This window comes from Arachis ipaensis, chromosome B10 (genome assembly GCF_000816755.2).
Source record: "Arachis ipaensis cultivar K30076 chromosome B10, Araip1.1, whole genome shotgun sequence".
NCBI classification, from domain to species: Eukaryota; Viridiplantae; Streptophyta; class Magnoliopsida; order Fabales; family Fabaceae; genus Arachis; species Arachis ipaensis.
In genome coordinates this window covers 16,962,928-16,970,530 of record NC_029794.2, presented here as the reverse complement: position 1 = coordinate 16,970,530, position 7,603 = coordinate 16,962,928, and the positions used below count along the sequence as shown (strand labels likewise).

The following is a 7,603-nucleotide window of genomic DNA, read 5'->3' as shown; positions in this document are numbered from 1 at the left end:
ATAAGATGAATGAGGTTGAAGGTGTGAAATCTGAGTTGATTAATGTTGATGAGAGCAAGGATTTGCAATCTGAAACTAGTTCTATTCAAGAAGTGCAAGGGAGTAATTCCAAGGGATTTGAAGCTGAAATTAAAGTCAATACTAATGCACAAGAGTACTCTTGTCTGAAGGTCAGTATCTAGAAAGCCCAGAGGTATGGATTTAATTACCCTATATACAACTAAAACCCTTGCAGAAATCCTCATATGTAGTCTTTGTTTCATATTCTTTGATCATTTTATATTTGTTAATCATATGATCAGACAAATCTGCTGAATATTTTAATTGATTATCTTGGTACAATTCTTAGGTGTCATTACTATCTTTGTGATTGTTGTCTGGTGGTGTAGGCTGTTGTGAACTCTCTCATAGCGCGCTTTGACAATGAAACAAACTAGACCCTAAAGGTACTCCTAAAGTTGCTTATGGTTTTAATACATTTTCGTAAATGATTCCCATTTTATATTAGTATACTTTAATTTGTATATGGATCTATTTATCACATTTTATTTGTGTCATGGTTGAAAAATGACAAATGTCCTATTATTTGGTTTGATAAATTTGGTTGGGTATGGCTGAGACATAAGTTGTGAATTGGTTGTGTTTGTTGGAACCGTGGACGGTGGAAATATCCAAGTTTTAGGGGAGGTTCTGCCGAAATTTTTCTAAACATTTTGGATAAAACTTAGTGAAAAAATTTTAATTAGTGTTACGTCTTGTTTTTTTTGTTTTTTGTTTCGGTTTTTCTTATTTACAGGAGTGCTGAAATGGTGACCATATGCTACCTTGAGGGCTCAAGAATGTTTTGATGACACTAATCAACTTTTATGTTTTGGTTGAACTAATCAATGTACTCACTAGCTAATGTTATTTTGTTTCAAGACAATTTTAGCTAAAAGGATCTTGTTTGACTTATGTATGTTTTTGCATATTATATACATGTAAACTTGCTTATTAAAATCGTTAATATATTAGTTAATTTAAAAAATAATTTAGTAAATTATGCATGTAATTTGTAATAAAAAAAGTTGTTACAAAATAATTAATTTGCTTTCGTAACTAAAGAAAAAAAGTTACAAAATCATGTTACATTTTGTAACAAAATTTTTTGATAGGAAAAAAATTGACTGTCACGAAAATACCTTCAAGATCAAAATTTGTTACCACTTTTGTAACGGCTTCTGGTTTTTTGTATCAGAAAAAATTGTTACAAAATATGGTATTGAATTGTAACAGTTCCATTTTTCGTTACAAAAACTTTTTGTAACGGGACTTACTGCAATGGACCCTTTTTTTGTTACAAAAAACTTTTGTTTCAAAATTTCGACATTTTGTAACAATATTTTTTGTTACAAATGCGCCTTTTTCTTGTAGTGCCTGTGTCTCAGCTTCCTGCCTCCTCTAGTCTGTGTTTTTGGGCTTGAAATTGGGTCCAAATTGGCCCAGAAATCGCCCCCAGCGAGTTCTGCTACGTACAACACGTGACGGGACGTCACGCGTACGCGTCGTCCACGCGTACGCGTCGATGCAATTTCTCCGTCCATGCGTACGCGTCTTCCACGCTTGCGCGTCGATGCTCGCCCATGAATTCCTTAGTTCCTTGTGTTCCTTCCTCTTTTGCATGCTTTTTCTTCATCCTCAAAGCCATTCCTGCCCTATAAACCCTAAAAATACTCAGCAAACATGTCACTGCATCGAATGGTAATAAGAGGGAATTTAAAAATAGTAAATTTAAGGCCAAATAAGCATGTTTTCAATCATGTCACCAATTTGGAAAGGAAAATTTAAAACCATGCATTTTGTATGAATAAGTGTACAAAAGATTGATAAAATCCACTCAATTTAGCACAAGATAAACCGTAAAATAGCAATTTATCAATCTCTCCATACTTAAATATTAGCATGTCCTCATGCTAAGCTCAAGGAATCCAAAAGAGTAAAAAGGAGAAGGGTGAGACTTATGCAATACAACCTAATTATATGAATGCAACTACATGCTAAAATGTTTCTATCTACTTGGTCAAAATTAGACAAATTCTCCAAGACAAATGCAAATCAATTCCACTAATTCAAATCATAAAACAAAGTACAAGTAAACTTATAAGAAGATAGCTCATGAAAGCCGGGAACATAGAATCAAGCATTGAACCCTCACTGGAAGTGTATATGCACTCTAATAGCTCAAGTGTCTAGGGTTAATCCACTCTAGTCTTATCTTGTCATGCTTTCTAAAACTTTGTTCTTAATCTAACCAATCAACAAATATGTAGTGTACAAATGCAAACATCATGAGGGCTTTTCAAGGTTGTAATGGGGCTAAGGTAATGGTGATGATATATGTATGGCCAAGTGAGCTATAATTTGAATCTTTGACTTACCTAAGTTTTCACCTAACACATATACACACTCTATATAATTCTAAAATCATACTTAGCCCCTCTCTCCCCCCGAATTCTCACTTTTGCATATTTTCACACACTCATGTATCAACTTTAATTTCATCACATATGCGTTGATCTTTTTATTGAACTTAACATTAGGGTAATTTTATTCCCTATTCATTTATTTCTTCTCTTTTTTTTTTTTGAATTATGTGAATGCATAGTAAATAAATGCATATAATTTTCATAATTTCACATGAATAAGCACCTGAATTCTCAATATTTGTCAATAAAATAAAACCCATTCTCATCAACCGTAGTTCCCACATTTTTCCACACTTAGTTGACACACAATCTCTATCTTAAGCTAACCAAAGATTCAAATAGGGTAATTAATTGTTTTTCCGCTTAAGGCTAGTGATGTGGTAATTAAAGAACAAATTGGGGTTAAAAAGGGCTCAAAGTGGCAAATAAAGGTAATTGAAATGGTAGGCTATTTGGAATAAGTGAGCTAATATCAAATGATAGCCTCAATCACATATATGCATGAATATACACTAAACAATAGACATATAGAATGGAACAAACCAAAGATTACAATCATAGAGAAGAAAACATACAAGAAGAAGAAAATCATGGTTAAATAATATAACCATATAATTAAGCTCAAAATCTCACAGGTTGTGTGTTCTTAGGTCTTGAAACCATGTTCCAAATAAAAAATCTTCAAACAAGTTTAACAAAAATTTCGATTCAATTCAGTGGAATGCTATAGAATAGGGTCTTGAAAGAGAATTTATCACTTAACCAAGTAGTACCTAATGCAAACAACTACTCCTACTCATGCAAGTTATTCTATCTAACAAGAGAAAAATGAAACATTGGTGTTGAGAGAGAGAGATGTTACCTTCGGAAGTCAGAAACCGACCTCCCCACACTTAATGCTTGGCACGGTCCTCCGTGCCATCAGGGATGAACAAAGTGGGGTTGGGACCATTGCTTCCATTGTCTGGGTCGTCATGGCTCTCCGTGGTATGAGGCGAAGTGGAGTTCGGGGTGTCTGTCTCTTCCTTAGGTGGGTGAGTGTTAGCCATCAACTCCTTCAGGTAGTTAAACTGGCGCTCATTACGGCGCTCCATTCGCTTAGCCCACCAGTCTTTCCACTCCAACCTCTCAAGGATCTGAAGTAATAGCTGATTGGTGGAAGGTACCTGTGGTGTAGATTCTGGAGGAGTGGAAGGAGAAGGGGCATTGACAGATGGGCCATCAGTCCGGCTCATGGAGGGTGCTGGAGGCCTGATGTACTTTCCGTTCGACATATACTGATCATCTCTGGGGATCATGGCCTTCGTATCCCCTGTCCGATAGGAGACTCCCACTGCAAAGACCAATTCTGAAACCAATGCGGGAAAGGGTAGGTTTCCTGCTATATGTATGTGTCCCATGGCCTGCCGAATGAGTCGGGGTAAGTTGAGTAGCTGCTCTGTCAGAATGCACCAGATGATGACCGTCATGTATGTAGTAAAGGTGGACTCGTGGGTGCTCGGAAGGATGTAGTGGGATAGAATCTGTGCCCACACGCGAGCCTCGTGAATGAGTGCAGTGGCGGCGATGCTCTTGGATTTAGCCCGATGTTGTCCATAGATCCAGGTGCTGCCATGAATGGCGATAACTCCAAAGACGCTGTTCCAGTGAAACTGATATGACTGGCGCTCTAACTGGGCCACCTGATAAGCTTCTAATCCCTCCGGGCTAGGTGGTAGATCCAGCACTCTCTGTATGGCACCTTCGGAGATGGGGACTTGCTTCTGGCAAACGTAGACAGTCTGTAAGGTAGGCGAGTAAAAGTTGGAGTAGAACTCAACTACCCACGATAGATTGGCTTCTCGTTGCTGTCTTCTTAAGAATCCCCACTGTCTCCTTTCAATTCGGGGTTCCACGAAGTCAACAAAGTGCGTCGGAAGAATGAGGAGGTGCTCATTATTGTAGTTCCGATCCATTAGGATGGGGAACATCCGCTCACAGTAACGGTTGGTGAACCGTGCGAAGAATGCATTGTCTGCCTCATCAACTCTGATAATCCTCTTAACCCGCTTAATAGGTGGTTTGACTGTTGTGGAAGGTTGTGCCTTGGCCGGTGCTCTTTTTGTTCCTCTCTTTACCGGTGATTTATCGGAAAAAGCCTTCTCTTTTTCCTTCTTGGTTCCCATCTTGAAAAAGGAAGAACGAAAAGGTATATTAAATTTAAATAGCTAAAACCGGGAGGAGGAAAGTCCAAGTGATAATGAATGCCAAAGGAGAAAAGAGTGTCATAGATACATGGTCGCGACTACATGCAAATAGGACATCAATTAAAATCATGAAGGCATATCATAGCAACTAGATGCAAGAGGATTAGTACATGCAAGTAAGGGGCATGAGAAGCATAGCTCAAGCATCAAAAGCAAAAACAATTATCACATGTAACAAAGTAGTGAACACTTTCATGTTGACAATTAATGACTAATATATTCAATACACATGGATTGCAAGGGTTGTGAAAAAAAAAAGGCATTAAAGTGTAAGAATAAAATAGAAAAGAGATCAAAATGCCATAAGAGCCTTTTCACAAAACACTTGGTGTGCCATTTAAAAATAAAGAGTAAGGTAATTAATCCAAGCATATATGAGGTCCTAATTAAAATGTCAATTGTCAAATCACTCCTCATAATATCCAAAAGTAAACATATAGCAAAATTATCACCCAAATAAAATTCCAACGCCAACATAAAAATGCAAGAATAAAGAGTAGAAGAGAGAAAGAAAGAAACCTTGAGAAGATGAAAATAGGGAGGTGATTTGAAGTAAGAGTGAGAGAAGAGTAGTAATAAAAGAAAAAGAGAGGGAGAGAGAGAATGTGAGAAGAAGAAGGTAAGAAGGAGGGAAGAAAATAGGAAGAGAGAAGAAAGAATTAGGAATTGAAAAGAAAAGAAAATTGAAAGAAATGGAACAGGGTAGCGCGCTGAGTGATTGATGCGGCGCTATCGACGCGTACGCATCGCCCACGCGTACGCATGGGTGGCCGAAAAATGATATGGATGCGTACGCGTCTCTCACGCATACGCGTGAGTAGGCAAACACCCCAGGGACAAACATATTAAATTTGATTTAGGATAATTTGTTGGTTTAGATCTATACTTGCAAGGTAATTATTTTTGTGAAATCTTTATTGACATTTTTCCTTCGTCAATTGTTTAAAAAATTTACAGGCGAAAAATTACCGGTTAAGAAATATTAATAGAAACTGCGTTGTGAGTACAATCTTAACTGATGAAATTCCCACTGTCAATTTAAAAGATGTCACAATTAAGGAATAAATAACTGGGAGTAGAATTCCCAAGTCGTTTCCCAAAGAGTTGACACAGCAGTGTAAATTATTGATCAGGGATTTTCTGAGAAATTTATGAGGTTTGAAAATGGGAAATTAAATAAATAAAAAATAAAGCAGTGAATGATAACAAGAGATGTTGTGTATTTGAAACAAAGGCCTTGGCTAGAAGAAGATTAATTGGAAGTTCTATCCTTGTTGGCTTTCCCAAGTGTAATGGTAAAGATACATTGCTCCCATTCAGTTATCCTCTTGCAGTTGTAGAGGAAGGTCAAATGGATGACACTAACTCTGGTTCACAAGTCCTAATCACTTCCCAGTGAAGGATTAGAGTTAGTGAAAAGTGAGTTAGCCAGCAACTTCCAATTACCTATTAACACTTGAGTATTCCAACTCAAGGGTTTCCTATTAATCAATTTCAAAGCCAAGTTGGGAACTCTAATCCATTGATATGAATTCCATTTTCACAAACATATGAAGGGAGTAGAGAAAAGACATGGTAATTAAAATTAAAATTAATAAAACTAAAATCGAAATTAGTAAATAATTGAGAGGAATTCAACAAGTAATGGAATTAAAAGGAAAAATAATCATTGCATTAATAAACTTGAAATTGACAAAATCCAAACATGAATCTCAAATAACTAGATGGGAAATAAAAGAGTAGAGTAATGAAAGAGCAAACTATGGTGATGAAAACTTCAATCGAAGGTAACAACAACTCTCTCCAAATTCAATTCCAAAAGCAAAATTAAGAAAAACTAAGAACCCTTGGAGAAGTGGTATTTTCTCTAGAATTCCCAAACTAAAACTAAAAACTATGTATGAGTGAATGTCCCCTATGTCTCAGCTTCCCCCCTCCTCTAGTCTGTGTTTTCGGGCTTGAAATTTGGTCCAAATTGGCCCAGAAATTTCCCCCAGCGAGTTCTGCTACGTACAGCATGTGACGGGATGTCACGCGTACGCGTCGTCCACGCGTACACGTTGATGCGCATTTTTCTGGTCACGCGTACGCGTACGCGTCGATGCAATTTCTCCGTCCACGGGTACGCGTCCTCCACGCTTGCGCGTTGATGCTCGCCCATGAATTCCTTAGTTCCTTATGTTCCTTCCTCTTTTGCATGCTTCTTCTTCATCATCAAAGCCATTGCTGCCCTATAAACCCTGAAAACACTCAGCAAACATGTCATGGCATCGAATGGTAATAAGAGGGAATTTAAAAATAGCAAATTTAAGGCCAAATAAGCATGTTTTCAATCATATCACCAATTTGGGAAGGAAAATATAAAACCATGCATTTTGTATGAATAAGTGTACGAAAGATTGATAAAATCTACTCAATTTAGAACAAGATAAATCGTAAAATAGCGGTTTATCAGGTTTCTCGCCGGTTGTGGTTTGGCGCAGAACGAGGAGTGCACGGCGCTATCGTCGTGGAAGAGAGCACCGTGCAGTCGCCATACGTTGAGAAGAGCACCGCACCATTTCCATGGAGGAGAGCACTGCGTGTCGAGCTAATGTCGTCGTTAGGTTCATCGATTGGTGCTGGCAGGGGAGAAAGGGTGTGCATGCGTAGGTTAGTTACTAGGTTATGCTAGGGCTTAGGGTATTGGTTGTTCAAATGAACTGACGATGAAACAAATTTGTTTTTTTTTTAAAGATATTTGGAGGGAAAATAATAGGTGGGAATATGATTAAAAGATTCCTTCTAAAATTTTTAACTATGAATAATTTTAGGCAACTTTTTATAAATGTTATCTGTTCAATTTTTTGATAACTCTTATAAAATATTGTATTTTTATTTAGAGAAACCCTA

General features: G+C 37.4%; 1 long non-coding RNA gene across 1 annotated transcript in view; it reads left to right on the top strand.

Annotated features, from left to right (window-relative positions):
- LOC110267727 overlaps window positions 1-130 on the top strand; it is a 5,733-nt gene extending 5,603 nt beyond the window's left edge. The window contains exon 3 of the long non-coding RNA XR_002355615.1: window positions 15-130. This is a non-coding gene — a long non-coding RNA (uncharacterized LOC110267727). The remainder of the gene's footprint in view (window positions 1-14) is intronic.